This window comes from Capsella rubella, unplaced genomic scaffold, assembly GCF_000375325.1.
Source record: "Capsella rubella cultivar Monte Gargano unplaced genomic scaffold, Caprub1_0 scaffold_5, whole genome shotgun sequence".
In the NCBI taxonomy this organism is placed as follows: Eukaryota; Viridiplantae; Streptophyta; class Magnoliopsida; order Brassicales; family Brassicaceae; genus Capsella; species Capsella rubella.
In genome coordinates this window covers 2,511,662-2,524,196 of record NW_006238919.1, presented here as the reverse complement: position 1 = coordinate 2,524,196, position 12,535 = coordinate 2,511,662, and the positions used below count along the sequence as shown (strand labels likewise).

At 28.7% G+C, this 12,535-nt stretch overlaps 1 pseudogene; it reads left to right on the top strand.

Annotated features, from left to right (window-relative positions):
• Positions 1 to 2,700: 2,700 nt before the first annotated feature.
• Positions 2,701 to 8,702, top strand: LOC111830450 (annotated as a pseudogene).
• Positions 8,703 to 12,535: the final 3,833 nt, after the last annotated feature.

Sequence of the window (12,535 nt, the reverse complement as noted above, 5' to 3'; positions counted from 1 at the left end):
ATTAAATTGTAACTTAAACTATATACCCTTTCAATTGACTATTTGTTTCCTCCATTCAATTTCAATTAACACACTATAAAATATAATTATAACTCCTCTAATTTAATTATTTTAGAATTATAACTTACATCATATTTTATCCTATAAATACTCATTTTTACATCCTCCTCCACCATATATGATATTCTCAATATTTTCTTTGTTTAATTTTTAATGTTCTTGCATAGGTTGAAAGCTCAATTAAGATATCATTGTAAGAGCTTGATTATATATTTGGTTAAAACTTTTGTTTTCAATTATATTTCTTCTTTATATTATGTACTTCTTCATTTTTTCATTGTTTTTTATACTATTAAATATATAATACATATGTATAATAATATTTTATGGGTATAAGGAAATTACTTTATCGATGAGATTCAAAAATATTGATTTCTGACCATCGCACCATAAGAAAATCAAGCTAAATAAACCATCTTCATTGTTTTACTTTATATGTTTTTTTCTTTCTCAAAAATTCATGTATATTTATTTTATTTTCAAAGTATGTAATTATTTTAACAAAATAATTTTTGGTTATATTCAAACCAATTTGTAAGACATTGAAATAAATAAAATTTTATACACAAATAAAGGTAATTTGTGTGTATATTTATAAGTTTACACACATATATGGATAAATTTTAACATTTTTAGTGGTTGTTTTGATAAAGTTTGAAAAGGGGGTAAATTTAAAAAGTGGTATTTTTAAAGGGGGAATTTCAAAAATAACCCTTTTCCAATACCATTTTTTAAAAATACCCCTCTTTCTAATTTTATCAAAAAGTCACAATAAAAATTGAAAATTATCAAAAAAAATATGTATAAACTTATATTTATGGACACAAATTATCTTTACATGTGTGTAAATTTATATATATATTTCATAAGTACCGTATAAATACATTTTAGAAATCATATAAAAAGCTTATAAAAGCTGTGTAAACCTTATAAAAATTGTGTAAACCTTTTAAAAACCTTATAAAAACCATATAAATGCCGTTTATAACCATTTAAAACCTTCTAAATATTTGGATTTAGTCTCCCAGTAGTAATGATGATCTTGATGTACCTTATCAACCATATAAAAGTTTATAATTTTTTATATTTGAAAAAGGGTATTTTTGAAAATGAATAGAAAAGAGGAATATTTTTAAAAAGGGGTACACCAAAAGGGGTATTTCTAAAAAATTCTCATTTTTAAAAGTGTATTTTTTAAATTCTCCCAATATCATTCCTATTTTTATCATTAACAATATTATTGTTTTGTCAAAAAATACTTAAAAGCACTAAAGAAAATCACTATCAAAATTGAACAATTAATCAAGGAATAAATTCAAAAGATATGGATGTATGCTTCTATTGTATGATGTAAATAAATAAAATGTAAAAATGTCATAAACATTAAAATTTATTTAATCTATTTTTATAAGTAATAAATAAATTAAAATAATTAAATAAATATACAACAACCCGCGCATATGCGCGGGACATTACCTAGTTAAAAAGAAAGTATCGGTTATGAATTTGATTTGGTTTTGGTTTGATTGTAGATTGTGGTTTACTTTAGATTAACGACACGTCATCACTCTTCAAAAGGGTCATAAATCGTGGATTTAAATTCAGAAAAGAGTATCCCAAATTCGAAACAGAGAGCGATCTTTTCGACCGTTTGGGTTCTCTTCTGTTAAACCCAAACCCATAAATTAACCACCGACTCAGAGCAACAATTCTCTTCTATGCGTTTGAGACACAACGGTCATGTCATGTGCGATTCAAATATAGAAGACAACGGAACAGACGGAGGAGGAGGAAATCGAATTGTTGAGGAATCGAAGATACATCGACGGAGACGGACGGCGGAGGGAGACGCACGGCGGAGGAATCGTGAAGGGATTGAACCCGAACTTGTTCGTAAGTTACGTACATCATCTTTGATCTTTCTTATTCTGTGACTCTCTTTTGTTACTATATCTGATTATGAACCCTAATAACATGTTGGTAAGTTTTGGTACATCGTCTTTGATCTTTCTTATTCTGAATTTGAACCTTTCTTTGTGATTCTTTCTGTGCTTTGTTGGGTTTTTCAAAGATCAGATCACAATTCAACGAGTCTGAACCCAAAACATGAATCGTGAACGGTATATTAATTTCTCTTTAAGTCTATTTATACATGTTCTGATTGATTTTGGTATCAAGCTACTCATAATAAGTTTGTGCATGTTATGTTGATCTATTGAATTACTTTGGATGATGTTATCGGGAAGATGAACGTGATAAAAAGAAGTGACAGTGGTGGTGGTGTATACGGAGGAGGAGGATACATGCCTTAGTTCCTTGCGTGTTGTTGTCACTTGTTTTCTTATATTCTTCTTTGATTCTTTGCATATTTACTTGTTCACTTGCATTCAAACATGCATACATACACATTCGTAATTGCTTCTTTGTTTCATTGTCTTCTTCCTTGTTTCCTTGCTTCTCAGTTTCTTTGTTTCATTGTCTCCTTGCTTCTCTGGTTCTTGATTCATTGTCTTCTTCCATTGTCTCCTTGCTACTCTGTTTCTTTGTTTCATTGTCTCCTTGCTTCTCTGTTTCTTTGTTTCATTGTCTCCTTCCTTGCTTTTCTGTTTCTTTGATTCATTGTCTTCTTCCTTGTTTCCTTGTTTCCTTGTTTCCTTGCTTCTCTGTTTCTATGATTTATTGTCTTCTTCCTTGTTTCTTTGCTTCTTTGCTTCCTTGATTGTACACTTTCATAACTGCTACTTGCTACCTTCTCTTCTGCCTCCATGATTTACTTATTTGCTTCCTTCTTTTATTTCGTCATCCATTGTTTCATTACCATCCTTAACTTGCGTGCTTATTTGCTCACTAACTGTCTCAGTCTAATGTTCCATATATAGAATTATGTATTTTGCTTTGATAGTGATAATACTTTACAGAATGGAGACTCTTGAGCGTGATCTGTCAAGAAAATTTCCGTGTCCTCATTACTCTTTCTACCACATAGACCATATCTTTTTCTGTATGTGGAACAAGAACAACTTTTATCCATTTATACCAGCCTCTCAGAAACTTACTTGAAAGACCAAAGATCTCAGGTTCTATGATCATTCTTCTCTCTAAATATTTTATTTGTTGGTTTTAGTTTTCAGGGTTTGCGACATTGAGTCTAGTCTACTCGCAACCAGACTCTGGATTACCACATATCTCTGGCACAAGGTTTGATTCGATGTCATAGTTTCTATACCCAATCAGATAAGGTATAACTGTCTTAACTAGGCTTAGAATTAATGTAAAGTCAGAAAAATGTTTCCTAGATATGAAGCTAGTTAGATATTATAGATATAGATAGTTAAGATGTTCTGTATTTGTTCCTCAACGCTGAAGCACTCAGTTGATTTTCCTCATTAATCTTGGCATTTTGTAGTATGAATTTTGTTACTAACTTTTTCAGGAAATCATCTAAAGAAGATGAAACAAACTCCATGGTTCTAATGCTCTGTAAGTGACAGCTAAATCTTACTTTAATTCTTGTATATCTTTCTGGTCATGTGTCCACTAAGGTGAAGTCAAAACTTGAGAAACAAAGGCTATGTTACTGCCTCGCTGGTATGGATATTGTTGGAAGTCAAAGAGTTCAAAAGAGGTCTGAACAAAATATCCCAAGATGATACTTAAATTTTTAGTCTTTAGAAAGGAACAAAGAGCTGACATGATCCATATTTGCAGTGTGAGTATCTTGTAGGATAAATTGGAAAATCTTGCTCAGTTGGAAGAATCACTCAAGGTAGGTAATAGCCTTACGTATATTCATATTTTTTCTTTTCTTTGTATGCAAATTCTCGGCTCCTTAGATCAATTTTTCTTCATTTGAAACTAAAAGGTAAAAAGGTCTTTAGTGTTTCAATACTTTGAAATTTACGAACATGGACCACTACAAGTTAGCTTATCATATATCTGCTTTACAATGTTAGGTTTATACCAATTATTCTCGGCTTCTTCGTAGTCAATAGCCTTGCTTATATTCTCAGTTTTCTTTTTTTTTTTATGTGACAGAATGCAACTTCTCGAGGTGTAGGATGATTAAACTATCAGCATATTGTGGAAAGCTCTTGCCTCTTTTCTGGAGTAGGAAGCCTCTGATGAATGAAAGATTAACATCTCTTCATATGACACTAAAAGGTAAAAGAACTAAGAACCTTTTATTCTCTTCTATTTTATAGTTTGAAATGAATGTTTGAGTACATTATAGTATGATCCACCACAAATTAGCTAATCTATCTGCCATTTACAATGTTGTTTGTTATTAAACCTTATCATTTCTAAAATCTATAAGCAGTGGCAGAAGTCTCACCTTGGAGTTAAAACAAGAGAACTCCACTTGTAAGTTGTCATTTCTTTGATCTCGTAATTATTTTTAATGCATAGGTGTTGTTTCACTAATGGTACACTATATCATTTGTAGACTGTTTTGGGTTTTACTCTGCTTTTCTTAGTTGCTGAAAAGGTGAAGACTTTTAACTTTTGTTGTTAGTGTCTTTTGGTTAGTGTCTTTTGGGCTGATAGTTGTTTCTACATTTCAGATTGTTGTGTCCATCAAAAGCCCTAAATCTGACAAGCAATATGTTTGGGAATCAATAGCTGATAGTAGCTCATATGTGATCAAAGAAGAAACAGACCTTGAAAACATTCTCTATTCAAGTATTCTTACATTTGATCTATATAGTTTAGTTGACTGTTTATTCCCAGGTGCAGGACGATGACAAGTAAGAATTTGCGGATTCTATGAGGATCAAGAATCTTGTTAAGAATTACTCTCAGTTTGTTGGGTTTCCCATCTATACATGGCAGGAGAAATCAAGGACTATAGAGGTGAGGATGTCAGCTTTTTTTTTAACTATAACAGTGTATTCACGTTGCTTATGTGTTTTAAAACTTTGTTACTCGGTGTAAGTTGAAGAGGAAGACCCAGTGAAGGAAGGAGCAGAGGTAAAACTTTTATGGTTTTTAATTGTCTGTATAAGCTGTCCAAAACCAAGTACTGTCTTAGACTTTTGTTTGCTAAGTTGATCTCTTGTTACTTGTTCGTTTCTAGGGACAAGAACCAGTGAAGGAAGGAGAAGAGGTAAGACTTTTATGGTTTTTAATTGTCTGTATAAGATCTCCAAAACCAAGTACTGTCTTAGAATTTTGTTTGCTAAGTTGATTTCTTGTTACTTGTTCGTTTCTAGGGTGAGCCAAAGAAAAAGAAGACAACTAAAATTGAGAAGTACTGGGATTGGGAACTAGCCAACGAGACAAAACCGCTATGGGTAAGCCTAATAGCTTTAAAGTGTGTTTTGTCTTCGTTCAAAATGTTTGCTGATTAGTTTGTGTCTTTGAATAGGAAGTGGAAAAAGAAGAGTACAATGAGTTCTACAAAAAAACTTTCAGTGAGTTCTTGGATCCACTTGCTCACACGCACTTCACAACAGATGTCCTTCTCCTTATACACTATTTACATGCATACATGTCAATTTATAAATTCTCCGACTTGTGCTTACTAGTTATATTGTCTTGAATATCAAAGGGTAAGGTTGAGTTCAGGAGCATTTTGTAACAACGAGGATGTGAATAACCCTAAGACAAAGAACATTCGACTTTACGTGAAGCGTGTGTTTATCTCTGACGATTTTGATGGAGAGAACCTGTGAGTCCTTGTGTATATATAAATGTTCTTTCTTTTGTAGAACTCTCTATGGATTTCCCCTTGTTACATTTCTGTCGGACCATGTTTCGTAATCTGTCCGCAGTTCCCAAGATACTTTAGCTTTGTGAAGGGTGTGGTGGACTCAGATGATCTTCCTCTTAACGTTTCCCGTGAAATTTCTCCAAGAAAGCAGGATTGTAAGAATCTCACCTCCTATCCAAACTATATTCTTGATAATATTCAGGTAAGAATCATGAGATTGAGGCTCATTAGGAAAACCTTTGACAAGCTTGGATGAATATATCGAGAACATGGGAGAGAACCAAAAGGTGATCTACTACCTTGCAACCGATAGCTTAAAGAGTGCCAAGTCCGCCCCTTTCTTGGAAAAACTAATCCGAAAAGACATCGAGGTATATGCTTCAAGCTTAGGTTTTGTCTTGGCACATGATTCTGGTTTGATTTGTTTTCTTTCTGCTGGCTTTTCGAATGGTAGGTTCTATACTTGGTTGATGAGGTTGCAATTCAGAATTTACAAACCTACAAAGAAAAGAAGTTGGTTGATATCAGCAAAGAAGATTTGGGACTTGGTAAGTATTATTTTCGTCAAACCTTGTGCATTTGTTTGTAACAAATTCTGTCTTTTCTCGCAGGAGATGAAGATGAAGTAAAGGAAAGGGAAGCTAAACAAGAGTTTAACCTTCTCTGTGACTGGATAAAAAACAGCAACTTGGTGAAAAAGTTGCTAAAGTCCAAGTCTCAGATCGTTTGAGGCTTTGAGCTCTTCTCCTTGTGTGCTTGTCTCGGGCAAATTCGGGTGGTCAGCTAATATGGAAAGGTTAGTACTTTAGCAAAAGCAAAGGTTAATACGGAGGCAGAATATTTAGTTATGGGGGTAAAAAAGATTTCGTAAGTAATAAAAACTTAATTCATAAATTATAATAAATTTAAACCAATAAAAACATAACATGTAGGATAGGAAGTATCTACAAATATGTATCTGACTTAAGACATTATTCTCATCTCTCTCTTCAATAAAGTCTTTAATTTATATTAAAAAAAAATTAAAGACATTTATAAATATGACCAATGGGATATTGTCAAAACCAAAAAACTAGAGTAATAGATTGTTTCAAAAATCATTAAGGAGGTTTAACTTAGTTTAGAGGTTTATTTTTATTTATAGAATTAATTAGGAGTAAGATGTTGTACTTTTAGAATTTTTGTTGGATTTTATTTGGATACATATTTGATATATTTGATGGGGGTCAATATTTTTATTTTTTGTCAACAACGAATAAAAGTGGCTCCAACTAGGAAGAAAATTGTTTACAAACTTTAACATGATGCAGATTGAAACGAGCTTTGCGTGCCAAATAATCCGCTTTTGCCTTGGAATTAGAGATAGCCAAAAAGTTGTGAATTCTTTCCTATCAATGCTGATTTATCCAAAATAAACAGAGAACGCCGACCACTCAGAAAGAGAAGACACCATCTTCACCAACTCTGAACAGTCACTAAGGAACATAACATCTCTGTAGTTATGGTCAATCATACATCTCATCGCCCATACCGAGAGAGGGCCCTAAATCCTCGATATGAACATCCTTATAGACATGTGTTTCATCCTTTGCAACCCTCATCTCCAAGGGATTTGCATCCAAATTTTCATAAACTTTGGAATTCCGAGCCTTCCAAATATCCATAAAATCCAAAGGCAAGACTCACATTGACCCCCATCCCCATCGGAGGTCAACCGAAATATATAGTCCATATTGGCAAATACAGACGTTGTTGAAAAAGCTAAAGGACCCACTAGGACGTTCGCCAGAGCCCAAAATTGGCACGCTGGTGGACATTCAAAGAGAACATGGTTAACCATCTCCATTTCTAATCATCCGAGATGGGACATTGGTTTGTCTTCTAACAATACTTCCGATCAAACCATAGATTACGAATCTATGGGGTTTTAAACAAAAGCCGCCTTTTGCTCACTATGAGTCCATTGGTTTAACAGGCGAGTGGGGATTTTCATCATAGAACATGTTCAAAAGTATTTCTATATTTCGAATCAAAATTTAAAATTTAGTAAATCATATATACTTCAGAAACAATATTTAGTTATGTTATAATTTATTTGAATTCATAATTTCTGTTGGAATTTCTAACTAACTATTTTTTTTTTGAAAAAAAAAATCAAACAAATATATACATATATACTTGATTTTATCCTTTTTTCTTTAAAATTCCATTCTAATTGAAAAGTATATACTTCAGAAACAATATTTAGTTATGTTATAATTTAGATGATAAATTTATTTGAATTCATAATTTCTATTGGAATTTTTAACTGTCTATAGCTAAAAAAACAACAAATATATACATATATAAATGATCTTTCAAAAATGCTACTTGATTTTATCCTTTTTCTTTAAAATTTAATTCTAATTGATTTATGTATACCTAATATGATTATTCTATATAAGAATCATATTTATGGTAAATTTGACTAATACTGAAGGATATATTGTGCTAACAATAGTAATATATCTGTGTGTGTGTATATATATAGTACCAAAAACACATAATCAAATAAACAAAACAAAACATCAACCCAAAAAAAAAATGATAATGAAAAACCTTTCAGTTTTTATATTTGTTTTTAGCATTTACATGCTTGGTCACGTATCCGGCGGCATGTTCAGAATTGGGAATGAACTCAAATCCAAAAAGCTCTTGTGGGTGAGATGTTATTCCAAAGATGATGTGATAGGTCCAAATATAATACCAATTGGAGAAGATTGTAAAGTTGGTTTTATGGCTAACTTTTGGGGTACAACTCGTTTCATGTGTACTTTGAAACAAGGGCCTCACTATAAACACTATCAGAATTTTACAGCATTTAGGCAATTCAATTGGTTCGATGAAGGAAATCTGTGGGATTGGAGAGCCAGAGAAGATGGGATCTATTTAAATAGAGAAGGTATTTTCAAGCATGGTAAAATGCATAAAGTGTATGATTGGTTAACTTCAGATGTTGTGTAAAACTAAATAAAAGTTATATTAAATTTAAAAACAAAACTTATTTTTTTTTTTGGGCAAAAAACAAATCTTATTTATGCAGATATAAACAGTCTCTGCAAAAAGTATCAAAAAATATAAAGTATATATGTAACTGAAACTACAAAATAAAAGTACAGTTAAGTACCAAAGAAAGGAAGAAAAACTTATATTCGTTTATGTACAGAAGAAAGTAAGAAGAAACTTATATTCGTTACACTAGAAAATGCCAACTACTGGAAAATTTTGAGAAATAACCCTTTTAATTTACCTTTTTTAATGTCATTATATATATATATATTTTTTAATACAAAAATTTATAAAATTTTATAAGGTTTATAAACTACTTATGGATAGTAACTACTACTCTGATACTCAATCGAAATATTTATAAAGTTTTTAAATGGTTTTACAAGAATTTTAAAATTTTTCGAAAGGTATTTATAATGGTATATATAGCCTTATAAAATCAGTTTTGAATATTCATATTTGAATAAATAACATATTTTAGTGGTATTTCTAATAAAATTTTGGAATTTCGACATTTTAAAATGTGACTATTAGGAAACAAAATATATATTTTTCAAATTCTTCATTTAGCAATACTATATATATATATATATATATATATATATATATATATACTAGTTTAGTACCCGTCCGATGGACGGGTTATCTTTATTTAAAATTAAATTATATTGAATTTTGTTATCTTTAATTTAAGCTAAAAATATTATTTTCGAAAATATTTTATTCACCCTTATGTTTTAGACAATGAAATTGCTCAATGGCATAATACATTCATACATAAATTAAAAATTAAACAAATATAACATATTATAAAATAAAAATCATGAATAAAACTATGTATTTAGTTAAACTCAAAGTCTAATTTATTTGTAAACTGTAAATCCTAATTCTTCTTTATGAATCCAAACTGATAAATAACCTTGTTTAATTGTAAAACTTAAATCTCACTCCACTTTCATAACCCAAACCAATAAATAATCCCGTTTAATTATAAAATTTAAACTATAATGCAGATTTATAAACTCAACATATAACCCTTATAATTGTAAAACCTACAACTGACAAAACCAAAAATTAGGTTACAACTGAGAATTTTTGAGAAATACCACTTTTGTGTACCCCTTTTTAAAAATACATCAATTTTCTATCCATTTTAAAAATATCACTTTTCAAATATGAAAAATTCTAAAGTTTTATATAGTTTATAAGGTACATCTAGATTATCATTACTATTGGGGCACTCAATACAAATATTTATAAAGTTTTAAAAAGGTTCTAAACGGCATTTATAAGAATTTTATAAGGTTTTTATAAGGTTTAAAAAGTTTTTATATGTTTTTAAAATAATTTTTAAAATGTTTTTAAAGGTATTTATATGGTATTTAAATTTACACACATAGAAAGATAATTTGTGTCTAAATATATAAGCTCACGCATTTTTTTATATATAAATATCAATTTTTTTACTTTTTAAATATCAAAAATACCCTTTTTCCATACCAATTTTTAAAAATACCCCTATTTCAAACTTTATTAAAAAAAACTACTTTAAATGTTGAAATTTATCCAAATATGTGTGAAAATTTATAAATATACATACAAAATACATTTATATATGTTTAAATTTTTATATATCTTTCCTAAATAGAGTAGCATAACTTTTAAAAACCTTATAAACCCTTTTAAAAACTACTTAAAAACCTTATAAAACTTGTAAAAACGATTTAAAACCTTTGAAAACATTATAAAATATTTGTATCAAATTTCCAAGTAGTAGTTATTATATAGAAGTACCTTATAAACCATATAAAACTTTATCATTTTTCATATTTAAACATGGATATTTTTGAAAATGGATAGATAAAGGAGGTATTTTTGAAAAGGGGTACACCAAAAGGGGTATTTCTCAAAAATTCTCTTTAATTTTTATAATTATTTTTTAATGTTGTTTAAAAATTATATTTGTATCTTAATATTAACAAAATTAGATATAACATGTTACGACATCTTATGTTTTTACTTGACACTTATCATGATCACGTGAGTTAGTAAATTTAAAAACCAAGTTTCAACATATAATCTCGTTTAATTGTTAAACTTAAACCATAATTTAATTTATAAAGATAAACCATAATTCTTATTTATCATTTATATACCCAAACCTGATTTAATCGTAAAATTAAAGTTTAAACCTTAATCCTCTTCTATAAACAAAAACCGCCATATATTCTTGTTAATTATAAATTTTAAATCCTTATCTTATTAATAAACCAAATTGACATAACTAAAATTAGGTTATTTGTATAATTTTATTAATAATTTTTAATATATAATTCTTTATAATATTTATTTTATCTATATTTCCTTTTTTGATAGGGTTAATAATATTTCTATTTTATCCAAATATTAAAAAAATTAGTTACGATACGTATCAATATCTATATATATATATATATTATATAAACTTGGTTTTCAAAGTCAGCCAGGATCGTGACACGTGTCAATTATAAACGATAAGATATTGATACGTATCGTAACAATGTGGGAAGCGAAAATCCCATTAATCACCAAATATTCCAAAACAAAAAAATATCTTATTATATAAACCTTGGTTTTCAAAGTCAGCCATTAACAAGATCATCACACGTGTCAATATAAATGATAAGATGTTGACACGTGGCGTAACTAATTTTGTTAATATTTGGATAAAATAAAAACATTATTAACCCTATCGAAAAAGAAATAGATAAAATAAATATTATAAAGAATTATATATTAAAAATTATTAATAAAATTAAACAAATAACCTAATTTCAGTTATGTCAATTTAGTTTATTAATAAGATAGGGATTTAAAATTTATAATTAACAAGAATATATGGCGGTTTTTGTTTACAGAAGAGGATTAAGGTATAAACTTTAATTTTACAATTAAATCAGTTATTTGTTTACAATAAAAATTTTGGTTTTTCTTTAGAAATTAAAATTATGGTTTAAGTTTAACAATTAAACGAGATTATATGTCAAAACTTGGTTTTTAAATTTACTAACTCACGTGATCATGATAAGTGTCAAGTAAAACATAAGATGTCGCAACATGTTATATCTAATTTTGTTAATATTAAGATACAAATGAAATTTTTAAACAAAATTAAAAAATAATTATAAAAAATTAAAAATTTACTAACTCACATGATCATGATAAGTGTCAAGTAAAAGCGTAAGATGTCGCAACATGTTATATCTAATTTTTTTAATATTAAGATACAAATGAAATTTTTGAAAAAAAATAAAAAATAATTATAAAAAATAAAAGAGAATTTTTGAGAAATATCCCTTTTGGTGTACCTCTTTCAAAAATACCTCCTTTATCTATCCATTTTCAAAAAATATCCATGTTTAAATATGAAAAATATAAAGTTTTATATGGTTTATAAGATACTTCTATATAATAACTACTACTTGGAAATTTGATACAAATATTTTATAATGTTTAAAAAGGTTTTAAATCGTTTTTACAAGTTTTATAAGGTTTTAAGTGGTTTTTAAAAGGGTTTATAAGGTTTTTAAAAGGTATTTATAAGTTATTTTACGCTATTTATTAAAGATATATAAAAATTTAAACATATATAAAGGTAATTTGTGTGTATATTTATAAGTTTTAACAGATATTTGGATAAATTTCAACATTTAAAGTGGTTTTTTTATAAAGTTTGAA